At 42.0% G+C, this 15546-nt stretch overlaps 1 protein-coding gene across 10 annotated transcripts in view; it reads left to right on the top strand.

Annotated features, from left to right (window-relative positions):
• The window catches only part of LOC116947748 (leucine-rich repeat and immunoglobulin-like domain-containing nogo receptor-interacting protein 1), a 216156-nt gene that overhangs the window by 57560 nt on the left and 143050 nt on the right, over positions 1-15546 (top strand). For 2 of the 10 annotated variants that reach the window (XM_032964060.2, XM_032963974.2), the window contains one exon: positions 786-944. The exons of the other annotated variants lie outside the window; for them this stretch is intronic. The gene's annotated coding sequence lies outside the window, so the exon portion shown is untranslated. The remainder of the gene's footprint in view (positions 1-785; positions 945-15546) is intronic. 10 annotated transcript variants of the gene reach the window in all.

Below are 15546 nucleotides of genomic sequence, written 5' to 3'. Positions count from 1 at the left end.
TCTTGATAAGGGGGCCCCTGAGCAGCTCATCACGGATCATGGCAGGAATTTCTCCTCTAATTTGCTTCAGGCGGTGTGTGACTCTCTGGACATGGAAAATACATACCTCACCTTATCACCCACAAACGGATGGGATGGTCGAATGGTTGTACAGGACCCTCATGGCCATGCTATGCCAGCAGGTGACCACGGGCCAGTCGGACTGGGATCTTCACATTCCAGGTGTTCTCGCTGCCTACAGGCTAGCTCCTCATGCCTCGACGGGGTTCTCACCATTTTACTTGATGTACGGAAGAGAGCCCGAACCACCGGTACAGGTCCAGTTTGGCTTGCGCCCTTCCAAGAAGGGGTCGGTGGTGCCAAACCCCATGTCGCAAATGCTTGAGCAGCTGTGGTTGGCCCGCCAGGCTGCCAGGAGCAACTCGGCCCGCAGGCAGGCCGGAAACGAGCAGTCGCGGGGACAAGGAGGGCCGGCGGTTCCTTGGCAAAAAGGTTACAGGGCGTGGTTACACTGCCCTCAGGTGCCCCTAGGCACGTCCCCTAAACTGTACCGTCCCTGGCAAGGGCCAGCCGAGGTTGTTGAGGTCCAGCAGCCACAGTGTGTACGTATTAGTTTAGGCCAGCGGCACTGGTTCGTGCATCCGTCGCGGCTAAAAAGATATGTCTCGCCTAGTCCTGTCGATTCATCCCCATATCCTATGCGGCCAATGTCTGATGTGTCCGGCGAGCCGACCGCCACGCCTTGGGAAACGGGACGTGAGGGGGTTGTTCTGTTCCGCCTACAGGACCGGAGCGCCTCACATCCAAGGATGGGGCAGCAGGGACTCCCGAAGTGGACCACCCCGGGGGTGGTCGTACTGTTTCCCCTGCGGTGGGGCAGAGGCCTCGCTCTACTGATCCGTCGGACTTTTCCTCAAACCCAAGCGATACCAGCTCTGCCCGCGGTGACGGACCTGCCGCACGCACTCGCTCATGATGCATCACGTTTCGTTAATAGGAAGGACTGTTCCTGCCTTCACATGACTGTCCTTACTGTTTATTGTTGTTATTCCGATTGCCCCTTCCGCGGTCACCGCTTATGATTACTTTATTAATTCGTGGTTCACACATATGCGCGCACGCTCACATAGAATTGACAGCCGGAATTGCTGTGTTTTTATTCACGGAGGGGGGGGGGGGATGATGTAGAGATGTACGGAGTGCGCGGTTGAGCGGGTGCAATTGAGGACGAGCAGGTGTGCGCGTTGGAGCATGAGGTTGGCGCCGGAGAGCCGGCAGTAATGATGGGGAGAAGCGGGCGCAATCGAGGACAAGCAAGTGTGCGAGCTGGGGCTGGAGGTTAATGAGTGCGACAGGTGCTGTGGAGACGACAGCTTAAGTGGGGAACACGTGAGGACTCGGAATGAGGAGGGGTATATAAGCGGGAGTGCGCATGAGTGCGGGCAGTTGTTTGGGGGACGAAGAGAGACGACATCTCGCCGCTGCCGCTCGAGTCGTCAACAGTGAGGTGCAGAGTAGGTGAGGTGCAGAGTAGGTGAGGTGCAGAGTAGGTGAGGAGTAGATGAGAGTGGGTAGTAGGAGAAGCCGAGTGTGTGGTGACAGTGGAAGGCAGTCATAGGAGTGCCTACAGCGGGTGCGAGAGTAGGTTTAATAAAGGTTAAGCAGGTGACCTGTTACTCTGTGTCAGTGTGAGTAAATTCAAGACACTACATATGTTTAGCTCACTGTGTGCGTACTGTGTAACTAAACAGAGCTGCAGCCAGTTAAGATGGAGCAGGTGGGTATTGCAAGCGGGTACTGTGGCAGCATATGGCACGGGAAGGGGGTGCTCAATGGAGATGAAGAATGATGATGAATGTTAGATCACACAGGATGGTCGCAGGGAAGGTGGTGAGTGATATTGATGGATTATGATGTTTGCCATAGAGATAAAGGAAGATGGATATATCTCAATTGATGGTGGTGGTAATTTAGTGTTTATAGTGGTGGGGACATTGATTGAGGATGACAATGGTGATAATTGATGACATTTGAAATGGAGATGATGCATGGTGATGATGAGACAGAGAAAGACATGCAAAGAGTGTGTACACAGGTATAGAGAGAAATGAACGCAAATATATATTGAGAGACAAGAAGATACAGGGATAGAGAGAAAGAGACAATAAATGAGGGGGACATGGTGAGAAGCGAGACAGGGACGTACACACTGATAGAATCTGCTAATCTGCTTTAAGATGCCCTCATCTCACAGAAGGATTTCCACTGTATTAATGAAGTGAACAACGATCATTACAATCTTCATCTGCCATAATAATCATAATCAGTGATCATCCATCATCATGTATTATTCATTAATAATAGTGAATCATAGGATTTAGTGTCGAAATGTCTTCATGAAATGGGAATACATGCAGATTGATGCGGCCCCACATATATTAGTGGTAATTAATATAAGCATTCAATAATACTAATCGGATTACTGCTATACTTTGCCACGTTTACATGCATATGTTTTTCTTAAAATGGTATTTTTACCAAAATAATCTCCATTGGAAATGGAATTTGGCATTCATCAATAAACATATGGTAACTTTGTATGAACCTTCTCATGTTTACTAATTTAATGCACAAAACCGAGAGAATGAATTGTGATCTCAACAATCATATTTCAAGTGTTGTTTCAAATACAGTGTGGTTTTATGTTTCAAAAAGTTGTGTGAACAACAATGCAATCTTGAAAACCATAATTTAGCATTTGGTGAAGTTTCAGGAGACACTTCTTTGTTTGGCAAAACATCATACTAAGCACTATTTGGCAAAACTTCCAACACTTAATCTTATGATCATTGTAAACACCAGTATATATTTTAAGTATCATTAAAATAACATTTTTTCGTACTCAAAGGCTGCTCTTGACAGGCTATTACCCCTGTATCTCCGCCCACTCCCCTCCACTGTCATTGCTCATGATAAAGAGATCTCAAGAGACATGCCTACGCTGAAGAAGTAACCATGGAACGCACTGATGCCACTGCTCATGGCTGCACAATCCATGGATAGGATGCTGATGACAGAATCACAAACACATGGCTATACTGCAATTCACCAATGTTTTAAGGTATGCCTCGCTACTGGCATAGTGGCATTCAAAGTAATTTTCACAAAGGGCTTTAAGGCTGAAGGCCCACCCTTAAAACCTTAACCAGAGAAACATGGTGATCTATAGGCGCACGCTTTCAATCAAAACACAAATAGCTCTTGTAGAGACTTAGCAAGGCTGTCTGCCCTGGGTCGTCCAACATTAAATAGAATATTAATTTATGAGAATAATACTTAAAAGGATGTCAAATGGACTGTCAGAGCATACTCACTGCATTTATGGCAAATATAAACAATAGTGATGTCACTTGAGTTATATGATGACATGCTTAACGTTTAAAAAAAAATAATTAATGAGTCTCAGATAATGTCAATCAGATCCTTAACACAGAGAGCAATCACAGGCTGTAGTGATGCATTTAGTGATTCAACATCGCAAAAGAGAGGACAACGTCAATCACAGGCAAAAACAAGAGAATTAATTTAACAATATAGACAATGAGGTAGCCAATTTTAGCTAATGCTAAGAAACAAAATGAAATGCCGACGAGAGCAAAATAATAAAATGGATGTCACTACCTTAAATAATGACATAACTAGGCTAGTAATGTACAGTGTGTTAAAAGCGAGGAAAGATTAAAAACCAATCGGAGAACGAATGACCTGCAACCACAAAAGGTATGTTGAGGAAGAGGACAGATATAATTAGCGAGAGAGATGCTCATAAAACGATGAGTGTACAAAATTAGAGAACACAAAAATGATTGAAAAAATGATTGACAACGTCCTAGCGAGCCATGAGAGCATGGAAGCAGTAAATAGGAGGTAGACCATTGATAAAATATTCACAAATGGTGGTCTATATGGAAAACGATGTGACAGTAACTCATGATAGAGAATCATAAAAATAATGGGGGAAATGTATGCGGATCTCTATAGCAAACCCTAATTAATCTCAGAATTAAACTGTTCTTCAGATGAAGTGGCAGATATACAAAAGATTTCACTTGATGAGGTATGCACTGCCCTTCAGAGTATTCAAAAGAGAAAGCTTGTGAAACAGATGGTATAACTGTGGGCATCGTTAAAGAAGTGGGATCAGTTGTTGGAACACGATTAGTGGACATTTACCGAATGTTTACACGAAAAATTATGACCTTATTCATTGAATGATGACTCAGTAATTTTCGATTCAAAAAGGGTGATAAAACTGTCTGGAAGAATCACGGACCCATTAGGCTCTGATCGCTATGGTATCTCTATATTATCGTTTAAGAACATCATTGGAAAGAGAATAATGGAACATTTAAAGACCGGCCAAACACATGAGCAAGCTGGGTTTAAAAAATATTTAATATCTTTGCAATATATACTATTATTAAAATTCTTTCAAATATAATTTACCATTATACCTAGCCTTTGCAGACTTTCTATATACATCTGAATCGGTGGACATTTATGCAGTTATCCAATTATTATATATCAAGGCCTAAATATATATTTAGATAGAATAAAACCACTTACACCTATACTGAGATTACATGGAGATAGTACGGAATACATGAGAAGGGGACTGACATGCTTTGACCAAAGTTATATCGACCAACATCTGAATGTGATTGAATTGGAGAAACAAAAGCATAAATATGCATTGAAAATATATTAACCATTTGAACTTTGCTAATGGCATAGCCATTATAGCAACAAATGTAAATACACGACAGGAACTTATAGAAGAGCTGAATAAAGGCCACAGGGATTTAGGATAAGTATTTGCAAAAGAGGCATTGCACTAGCTAAGAGGTGTACCCGGGAAGTAGCAGCAAATTACTTTTGTATTTATCCACTGCTGTCTATAATCACGAGTATTAGTCACTGGTATAATTTATTCCGCAAATAGCACCCCCAATATCAACATTGTAATATTTTGGTGGCTGTTTCACTACATGAAGCTGATATGACTGTGGTAGATGTGAGACTCCAAAAAAAGAGCCCTGGTAGCCATAAATTCAAATGCTGTTGGTAATTCCCTTTGGTATCATTACTCAGTAATTTAGCAGCATTAATCTATCAATGAAGGCATCTTTAAACTCACGAAGCTTTTCCCTGGTAAAGATTTCAAAATTGTTCATTCATTATAAAATATGTACTGTACATTCAAGTATATATGCAGTTTAGTACTGTATGCTTTAAAGTATCCATGTAGTCCTCGACTTACGAACACGCGACTTACGAACGCTCGACTTATGAACTCCTTACTTACGAACGCCCATACTTACGAACCAGCTTCCATGAAATATTTTTAAAATAACATTGACCTGGAAATTGCAAACAGAACCTCCGGAACTATCCGTGAGGTGGAAATGAGTCAGTCTCGCGCTGGGAGTGTTTGCGTGTGCGTATGTTCACGCACGTGCCAACACCAGTCTCTGGTGTCGTGTGTAAACATCACCACTGGCGAGACAAAGGCGGCCGGGCGTGGCGCTGGCCACTCACCCCCACGTGTGCCGTGCCGGCCTTCATAGGCGCTGCTCGCTAACAGCACTTGCCCCAATAGCCAGTTAAGGCTACACGGGGGATTGTTGGGGTGCGTTTGTGTGTCTCTTTGTGTGTGTCTGTGTGCAATTGTGGTGACTCCCGGACTACAAGCTAGCAATCAGGACTCATGTTACTTTATTTTATGTTTTAATTACTATGCAATGTTTTTTGAGTGTTACGTGTGGAATAAAGCTGTAGACTTGTGTCTTTTATTAACAACTAGCTTTACTATACCAGTTTCTGGTTTGAGGTTGAGTCGACCTCCTAGGTGTGGCCCTGGAGCGGTTAAAATAATCGTCACCGGTGGTGGCCGTGAGCGGGAATCGAACTCGGGCCGCCGGGTTGGTAGCGCAGCGCGCTAACCACTACACTGCCGCTCCCCCCACACACACACACACACACGCTTCCATAGGTACACATAGACGCGCTTGCAGCAGACACACAACCTTCAGGGTGCGTAAACGACTGAAATGATAAAGCAATGCTGCGCGAAGAACGCCTTAGACCTGCAACACATTTGTTTTCACTTTACCCACGGAGGGTTGGGGGGGGGTGACATCAGCAGCCACACTGCGTGACGCTTCCGCATACGGGTCACATGAAGATGTGACATCACAGCTCACTTGCCGTGCAAAATATATGCATTATTGCGCCCCCCCCCCCCCCAAAAAAAAATACAAAAGTCTATTTTTATAATTTTTGCATGGTGTACAGTCTGGAAGGTACTTACATGGCACATTTCAAGTTTGTTGCGTGCCGGGAAGTACGCTAAACATTTTGAACAGATACACATATTCACACATTTCCTTTTTATATATATATAGATGACTACGCAGCTCCGCTCTCTCTTTCCGGATGGTTCCGCTCTCTCTCTTATTGCCGTAATGCGCACGCTCCCTCGTCCACCGTTGCGGCACGTCCCTCTCTTCTCGCATTCGCCGCTGGCTGGCGGCGTGCGGGGAGGAGAGAGGGCTTCGCTGGCAGAGGTCGCCACGTGGCCGGTGGTGAGACGAGGTAGGCGATGATTTTGTCCAGACTTAGGCTTCCCACACCGACCGCGAGTCCTCTCACTGCCTCTCCTTATATTGCTCTCGGCAGAGCTAGGCTCCGCCTCTAGCCACGCCCCTCGTAGAACCTTTCGATGCTTCCCGTACATACCCACGAACTCCGCCCATTACCTTTGGCCCAGATGAAACCCTTCCCTCTGATTGGATATGAGTAACCCAGCAGTGACTATGCAGCCCTTCGTCGTCCCTTAGGTGGCGCTCTCTCATTAAACATGCAAATATACAATGTTTATTCTTAATTATGAGTTTAACAATGCTTCCCTTTTTGTTGAACCGTAACACATTTCATAACGCTGACCGTGTGGGCATTTAAATACAGTGCATTATTGCGTTCCGACTTACGAACGGCTCAGGAACGACTTGGATTCGTAACTCAAGGACTCCGCATTTGAATGGCAATGTAGTTTCTCAGAGGTTTATATATATAATTTTACTTACAAAAGATGTAGAAAGTTCTACAATCGATCCATTTATTTTAGCAACAAAATAATTGTATTTAATACCATTATTATTTAAAGGTAAAACTTTACTTAAAGCTTTCGTGACTGCAGGAATTCATATTCTTTGGGTCTTTTGGTAAAGCCACGTAGATAGAAAAATATGATGGGTACAAACCAAGCAATCGTTGGAAGGACGTTATTAACCAGTTTAGGTCCTAACTGGCTGTGATGTTCCCTTCCTACCTACCTTTGTTAGCAGTTATTTTCGACTCTCTGAGTTACATTCACTAACACAGCCACCGTTAGCTGTGTTAGTAAATGGCGGCTTGCCATCCTTTTCCACCTCCATATGGCGATGGCTCTTGCTCCCTCCGAGCTTACATTTACAAGCATCTCTAAACCTTTGTAAACAGCTCTTTGATTGGGGTAGACCTACTGCTGGTTAAGGAGACCTCTCTCTCCTACATTAACATTAGCTACCCCACCCATCTCTAAACTTTTATAAACAGCCTGCTTCAGCAGATTTACCCCTTTTTTCACCTCATGACGAATGCTTGTGTTGCTATCGAAATGTCGTGATATTGTTATTTTTTTTTTCTATCTACATGGCTTTACCAAAAGACCCAAAGAATATTTAAAGATAATTAAACTAAATATTGTTTTTATAATTTTAACATTTTACTTCTACCTGAAAACATGTTTGAAGTTAAAATGCATAAGCTTAATTTGTAGTTTTCAAATATAGATACCAAAATAAGTTGATTATATATGACAGTTTATATAATTATAATAAATTATAACTATTAATATTGAAAACCAAGCTAATTTATAAATGCATCTTAAAAAGTAATGTACAGTATCTATATCCTCAGAATAAATTTGAATGGTTTTAACATATAATCATCCACACAGCTTTGGATATGTACATGATTATACACAACTTTGGTTGTATGCATGATTATATGGTAAAGCCATTAAATTGTATACTGAGGATATATATATAAATGGATTATGACTCTGTAACATGTGTAGTGTGTTTACTTAGGCGCACACTTGTACTTGGAGGCAACACGTTTATTTAACACAACGGGTAACTCTAACAGGATTAGAGCATAGGGTGGTGACCACCATGGCGAACTAAACTGACACTAGGAGAGACAATTCTATAGCCGGACCGGGACAGCTAACAGGCTGCTTGGTCCACACATGGAGACCGGAGACGGAGGACCGAGGATCGAGGACGGCAACTTCATTCCCAGAGTCGAGCGCCGCGATCCCTCCCGGGACCCCGCTTATAACGTCCCTGGCGTGACTAGCTCCGCCCTTGGCCACGCCCCCCTCCCAGAACCCTCGTGGGGACTCTGGATCCCCATCACATGATCCTCTCACCCCCGACTGGGGCCCCCCCTGCCTCCTCTCGTCCGGTCACGTGTCCTCCCGGGTTCACCTCGCGGTCACGTCCTGACACGACCCCCTTCTCAGCGACACCCGGGCTCCGCCCTGACAGTACCACCCCTCACACGGCACTGTCTCTGCACTGCGGCGACCCCTTGAGGCTACCACACATGCGTTTGTAATACATGCAATGCGCTAAGTTATATTACATTTGTGTATTTGTAGCAAAAAAATATTCGTGAAAATCCAATATAGCTTGTAAATTGTGGTTTTCAATTTTGCAGTTGCATAGTGAGCTGTTGTATTTACAAAAAGTAAAAGCAAGTTGTGTAGTTTTCAACCTTTGGTAGGCTATATCTACAAATATACAATCATGTCAAATGGTTGAGTTGTGGGAATGTGCTACGATGGACGTTATGCAGTGGAAACTTTTGCAAAGCACATTCAATCCAATTAATTATCAATTAAACACTGCACTGCCAGGCAAAATGGGAGGGGCGTATGTTCGGTCTGTAGACAGCAGCAGGTCTGTGATCCTACCAGTGTTATCTCCTATGCTGCACACTGCCAAGTAATCACGTCCCAATCTGTGCAACACGTGTGTACATACGTTTTACTGAACCATGCATTGTGGCAGAGTGGCTCTGTTGCAAAATAATGCTGCACGTTGGTGAAATGTCTGCTCTATGAATGGCTAAGGGAGACACCTATAGGCTTTTTTATCTATTTAAATATCAAGATTGTGCAGGAAAATACCTTGCAGAACAGGGTTATTTCACCATTTACAATGAACATTTGTAATGTGTGTAGCTATGATGTTTTGAATAATGCTTAATCATTAACTTTTCCGAATATATATGTAACACAATAAAGTACAATAATAAACATTACGCCACTGCCAACAACCAAATGTCTTGTGTTAAGTAATATCAATTTTAAACAGTAATATATAACAATTCAGTAAAACATAACAATGTGTTGGAATTTTAAATAAGTGTTGATATGTTATTTTTTAAGAATATGGCATTGTGAGTTCGTGTTGAAAATTCAACATGCACAAGTATTTCGATTTAATTTCCTCCGTAACAGTAATTGCGACGCACCTAATAAGCAACCTTTAGCTCCACCCCTGCCAAACCTGTCCCTGACTCCATGTGCATTTGTGTAGTGTCAGGATGTCAGGCGATATGATGAGGTTATTTTAGTTACCACTACCTTTATATTTTGTATAATTAGACAGGGAGATTCTGCTCATAAATTCTGTAAAGGCTGAGCCTTAAAAGTGTGGCAAAATAGTATAAACACTGAGGCGAGAATATATGTTTATTTAATAAATAACTAGTTATGATTGCTTTTTTTCAGCCAAACTATAAGTTATTTTCACAAACACACATACTTATGCCCATAGAAATTATAAGACAGACCCTGTTATATTGGGTAGCCAGACATGCATAATTGGTCATAATCAATAAATGTTCCATGTTTCAGCTGTTTGATGCTTTTCTTACTGTTATGTCAATTTCAGCCTCACATTGAATTTGGAGGGCAACTATTGTCACATGCCCAGTGCTATTCTTCATGAATCTTCTTCACCAAGGGCCAAACCTGATAATCCCATTGGTACCAGCCAATAAAGCCCACTCGGCTCCAAGTAATTGTTGGCCACATTAGCTGAGCATTTCAGCAAAAACTACTCCATTGGATACATAATAGCGAGGCCTCATACAGACGTTGTGTCTCTATCCCCACAGCTTCATCTGCCTCATTTGGTCCGACCAATTACAGGCCAAGTAAGGAACACAGAGAGGAAACTCCAATGCTCATAATGGTCCTTTTTAGAATTTGTGGGTACATATACAGTACATGACACAATTGTTTAACCTGTATATTCAATAAATAAATGGGAGTTCGTCGTATAATCCAGTATGTAGGTGTGTGTGTGTGTGACCACATTTGTACTACTTTGTTCACACTGGCACAAGGTTGGGCTGCATTTTACTTTCCTGAGCAACTTGTAATCTGGAGTCGTGAGGTATGATGTTGAATTCATTAACATCAGTTGTCTTGCTTTAGTAAAGTCCCAAGACTACATACTGACATCTTCTTGGTTCTTTCGGTAAAGTCACGTAGAATGAGAATAAAACAATAAAACAAAATTAGACAATAAAATTCTCACGACGTTTCGGCCACAATACAAGTAGCCTTCTTCAGGTGAAGGAACGGAACTGTCGGGACGACAGCGCTTCAATGAAGCGCTTCAATGAAGCGCTGTCGTCCCGACATGTCGTGAGAATTTTATTGGCTTATTTTGTTTTATTGTTTTATTCCTTGCAGTCACGAAAGCTTTAAATCGAAATTTACATACTGACAGTTACTTATATTTATTTCATACATTAGTGTGTTTTGTTGTATATTTTACAAAAATCACTTTAATGAGTTTGAATGTATAAATTAACAATTTTAACTTTGATGTAATTGTATTAAAATTGTTGAATTAGATATGCATTCTGTCTCTTCCATGACATAGTGGTGATAATGATCAATATAAGTTTTAATTTTGGAATCCTATGAGAGAAGGATGCAGTTGCAAACATGTCATTATTTTCATTTTTTACATTTTATTTTCAAGTTCTTGTTTAAAGCAGGCTGTTTACATGAATATTTCAATATTAATTTGAATGCATATTAATTTCAGCAGAGATTGGTAAGGCATGAAGGCATTGAAGTTGGTATTTAAAAGCACAACAGCTCAAAAATATATACAAGTCAAGTCTAGTATTATATGTTTAAGCATCAAGTTTATATGTTTTAACAAGGTGAGTACTCAAGTGACCAAGATCGTCTCATTTGCAAGAGTGGCCTATGTTACCAAAATGACGAGAGGAAAATAAAGTAAATAAAATACAGCAATGAAGAAAATAGAAATCAAAGAAAAAAACTACGTTTTTCATTAGAAATCAAAAATATTGCACAAACACATAATTACTCCATAATAAATTCCCTCAAGCATGAATTAGATCGGGACATTTATTTTAGACTGATCATAGTACAAATACAATATTGTTACAGAAACATTGCACAGATATAGGGTGAATATGGGACCCATGAAAATAGACGATATTTGTCAAATACAGTTGCAAGTGAAGCCAGTTTATGAATTGACGGAATTTCATGTGTTTGGGGCATTGAGATAATGAGTGAGAACCATGTGAGATTTCTTGCCTTGGTAAAATTAACTTTAGTGTTGTGGGAACATATAAGATGTTGAGAATGTCGTTGATGAATACACACTTTGGATAGGTAAGGGACTATGCATAAAGATAAATGTAGCCCAATGAAACTTCCTCTGAGTTGAAATAAGGTGATAACCAGTCTTGGAGTAAAGATCACATTGATCAATTAAATTGTTTGTGAGATGAAAGAAAGGATTGTTTCAAAGGTTGATTTGTTAATTATGTCAGCATCGTCTAGGATATGCATAGCTATCAAATTTTTCCTTGTACAAGATTCGATTATACACAAGTCCCCATCATTATTCTTAAAATGTTTTAAATATTACAAAATAAAAATAGGAAATCAAATTATTTTTCTGGCAAAACCACACTGAGTCGTATAACTAATTTTCAAGAGGTTTCTGTTTTAAGATGTTTTCAGCCAATTCATGATGGGTGTTTATACGTGGGAGGAAACCGGAGCACCTGGATAAACTCACGCACTTGAGGGAGCAACACTATTCCCATAAAGATGAAAACAGATGACAATGCTGTTCTGGCTTCTGCTGGTTAGTCAGGGCATGGCACCTCGACACTCACAGCAAGGGAATTTGACAACATTTGTGCGATCCACCAACCCACGCCTCCACAGTACGGGATTACAGGCATGCTCCACCACTGCCCGCCTCTTGAGGTTTGATATTGATGAAAATTGAGCCAGAAGCCAAGATACTTTCATGAAGAAACATGTTCACTTGTTATACTGCAGGGAGTGGTATTATGGAGGGAGTGGTTATTGAAAAAGTGCAATAACTAAGTTGTAGGAGAGTTGGGGCTCATAAAAGTAACACATTTAGTTTTATTTGCAGTCAGGAGGAGTTTCAAGTCGATTACGTTTTTTTTATGACTGTAAATACATTTTGTAATTGTAGTAATTGTAGTTTACATTACCGAATGGAGATCCCGGGGCATAAATAACAAATAAAATAAATTTGATGCTATATTATTTATATAGATATATTGAGAATACAATCGAGCACAGGCACCTTTGAAACACATTTGCTGTGTGGAGTGAAGTCAGAGGAAAGATTTCCCAAAATGTATTGTTTCCCATTGCATAAGTCATTTATCAACCAATCTGTTGTTTTTGACTGAAACCAGAATCAACTAACTTGGTTCAGAAGATGTGATGATCAATGGTATCAAATGCCTTAGCTAAGTCAATGAAGACTGTTGAGCAGATGTTCCTTTTGTAATTGAATCTGTGTATGTTGTTCTTTGGGTCTTTCGGTAACGCCACGTAGATAGAAGGATAATTAAAAAATGAATATCACGACGTTTCAATCGCAACACAAGCAATCGTTATCAGATGAGAGCTGCTGTAGCAGGAAAAAAATATATGGCGGGAACGCTGCTAAGGCAGGGAGTTATAAAGGTTTGAGGTGGGTGTAGCCCAAGGGTCAGTGAGCGGGGGCTAGAGATTAAATTTGCATGTAAATGTAAGGAAAAATCTTGATCAACGAAGCTGTGGAGGTGGCCATTGAATTGTTTTAGGTAGGCATCCGTATGGGTGGCTTTCCTGTAGACAGTGTTTTAATCGAAAAGAGACCATCCAAGGAAAGGATGGCAAGTTACCAGAATGGTAACTTGATGGCTCAATAGGACATTGTTTACAGGAAAGCCACCCATATGGATGCCTACCTAAAACCTGACTCCCACCACCATCCATCACAGAAGAATTCCCTCCTCAAAACTCTACACCATAGAGCTCGATGTATTTCCGACCATCACCACCTAGCCAGTGAACTGGAGCAGGTACACCAAGCCCTCAAGATGAATTGATATTCAGACTACACAATCCATAAAGCTATCACCCCAACAGTTGGGAAAGAACCATCTGAGGATCCAATCAAAACCATCACCTTGCCATACATAGCAGGGGTGACCAAAATTATTTCCAAAATTATGAGCAAACACAAGATCCAGGTACGATTCAACACACTACATAAAATTCGTCATTTGATCCCATCTGTGAATGATGTGATCCCTGACATGCAATACCCCAGTTTCTACAAACCAAGCTGTGTCTGAGGCAGCAGTTACATTGGGGAAACTAAGCGACATGTCTCGGACCGGGTTCGTGAACATAAGGCAGATCTGAAACACGGTAGGACCAATACCTTAGCCGTGGCTGATTATTATTTTACCGCTGTGGGCACACACGAAATTGATTTTGCCAAGACACAGGTACTCTGCAAACCCACTGGCTATCAGTAAAGATTCGTCCATGAAGCCATCCATACATATAAACACAAACACAATTGTAACCGAAAATATGGGTCGAAACTGAGAAATCATTGGAAGGACGTTATTAACCAGTTTAGGTCATAATTGGCTGTTTTGTTTCCTTCCTACCTACCTATGTTAGCAGTTATTTTCGACTCTCTGAGTTACATTCACTAACACAGCCACCGTTAGCTGTGTTAGTAAATGGCGGCTTGCCATCCATTTTCCACCTCCATGTGGCGATGTTCCTTTCCGAGCTCTCTCTAGCTTATATTTACAAGCAAATTTCTTACATTGACATGCTAATGTCTCACAATACAATGGCCACCCCCACAGCTTCGTTGATCAAGGTTTCTCCTTACATTTACATGCAAATTTCATCTCTAGCCCCTGCCCACTGATCCTTGGCCTACACCCATCTCAAACCTTTATAACTCCCTGCCTTAGCAACGCACCCACCATATATTTTTTCCTGCTTCAGCAGCTCTCACCTGATGACGATTGTGTTGTGATCGAGACGTCGTGATATTGTGATTATTTTTGATAATTTTTATAACTATGTGGCTTTACCGAAAGACCAAAAGAATATGAATTCCTGCAGTCACGAAAAATGTAGGTCTATGTATGTTGTCTAAAACTATTAGTAAAGTGGTGATGGTGCTATTGTAGTGACTGTACTTGTCACTGTGTGGTGCCGGGACTTGCGAAGTCATGGCCGGTAATGTGGTCATTGCGGGCAGCCCGGGTTGCGGGCTGCAGTACCAAGACTAGCGGTGGTTGGGTGAGCGCTGATTAGCACGGAAGCACCGCGAGCAGCGTGTGGTGCCAGCTCCCAGTGAGGGAGCAAGAGCTAGCGTCAGCCAACCAGGGTTACTCTGGGGCATGATACTCTGGCTGACTTGTTGTCACGTGACTGGACGATACTGGAGGGGGGGCATCGGTGGACGGGGGCTGAGGGGCGGTCACGTGGTCCAAAGGAGCTCTCGGGAACCTTCTAGAAGGAGCTCGAGAAGCCTGAAAGGTGGGCGGGGCTGAGGGCGGAGCCAGCCCCAGCCCGGGGGCATATAACGAGAGCTCCGTGAGGAGCTCGGGGTTCTTTCAGTGTTGGTGTTCGAAGATCCACATCGGGGAGAAGAAGCCTCTAGCCACGCAGTCCGGGATCCAGCTTGTCTAGTTTTGCCGTAGCGTGATTAGATGGGCATTCGAGACCCGAGCGTAGGTCATGTTATGTTACGTATGGTTATGTGAATAAATCGTGTTGCTCCCAAGATAACGTCTGCGACTCAGTTAGACTCACTACACTATGATTAGGCCTCAAACTAGTTTGATGTTCTGTTAATTTTCCGTTAAACTCTAGATAGCCAATCAATTATATCTGAACCAGCTTTTCTCATGTTTTAGTGAACATATAGAGATTTAAGATAGGCCGACAATGGGATAGGTTATTTTAATCCACCGTTTACATAAAAGATGGACACGTGCCAATTTCCAATCAATTGGTATTGA

This window comes from Petromyzon marinus, chromosome 1 (genome assembly GCF_048934315.1).
Source record: "Petromyzon marinus isolate PM22_M1 ecotype Great Lakes invasive population chromosome 1, UKy_Petmar_22M1.pri1.0, whole genome shotgun sequence".
Lineage (NCBI taxonomy): Eukaryota > Metazoa > Chordata > Hyperoartia > Petromyzontiformes > Petromyzontidae > Petromyzon > Petromyzon marinus.
Note: the sequence above shows the minus strand (reverse complement) of the source record. Positions and strands in the feature narration are given on the sequence as shown.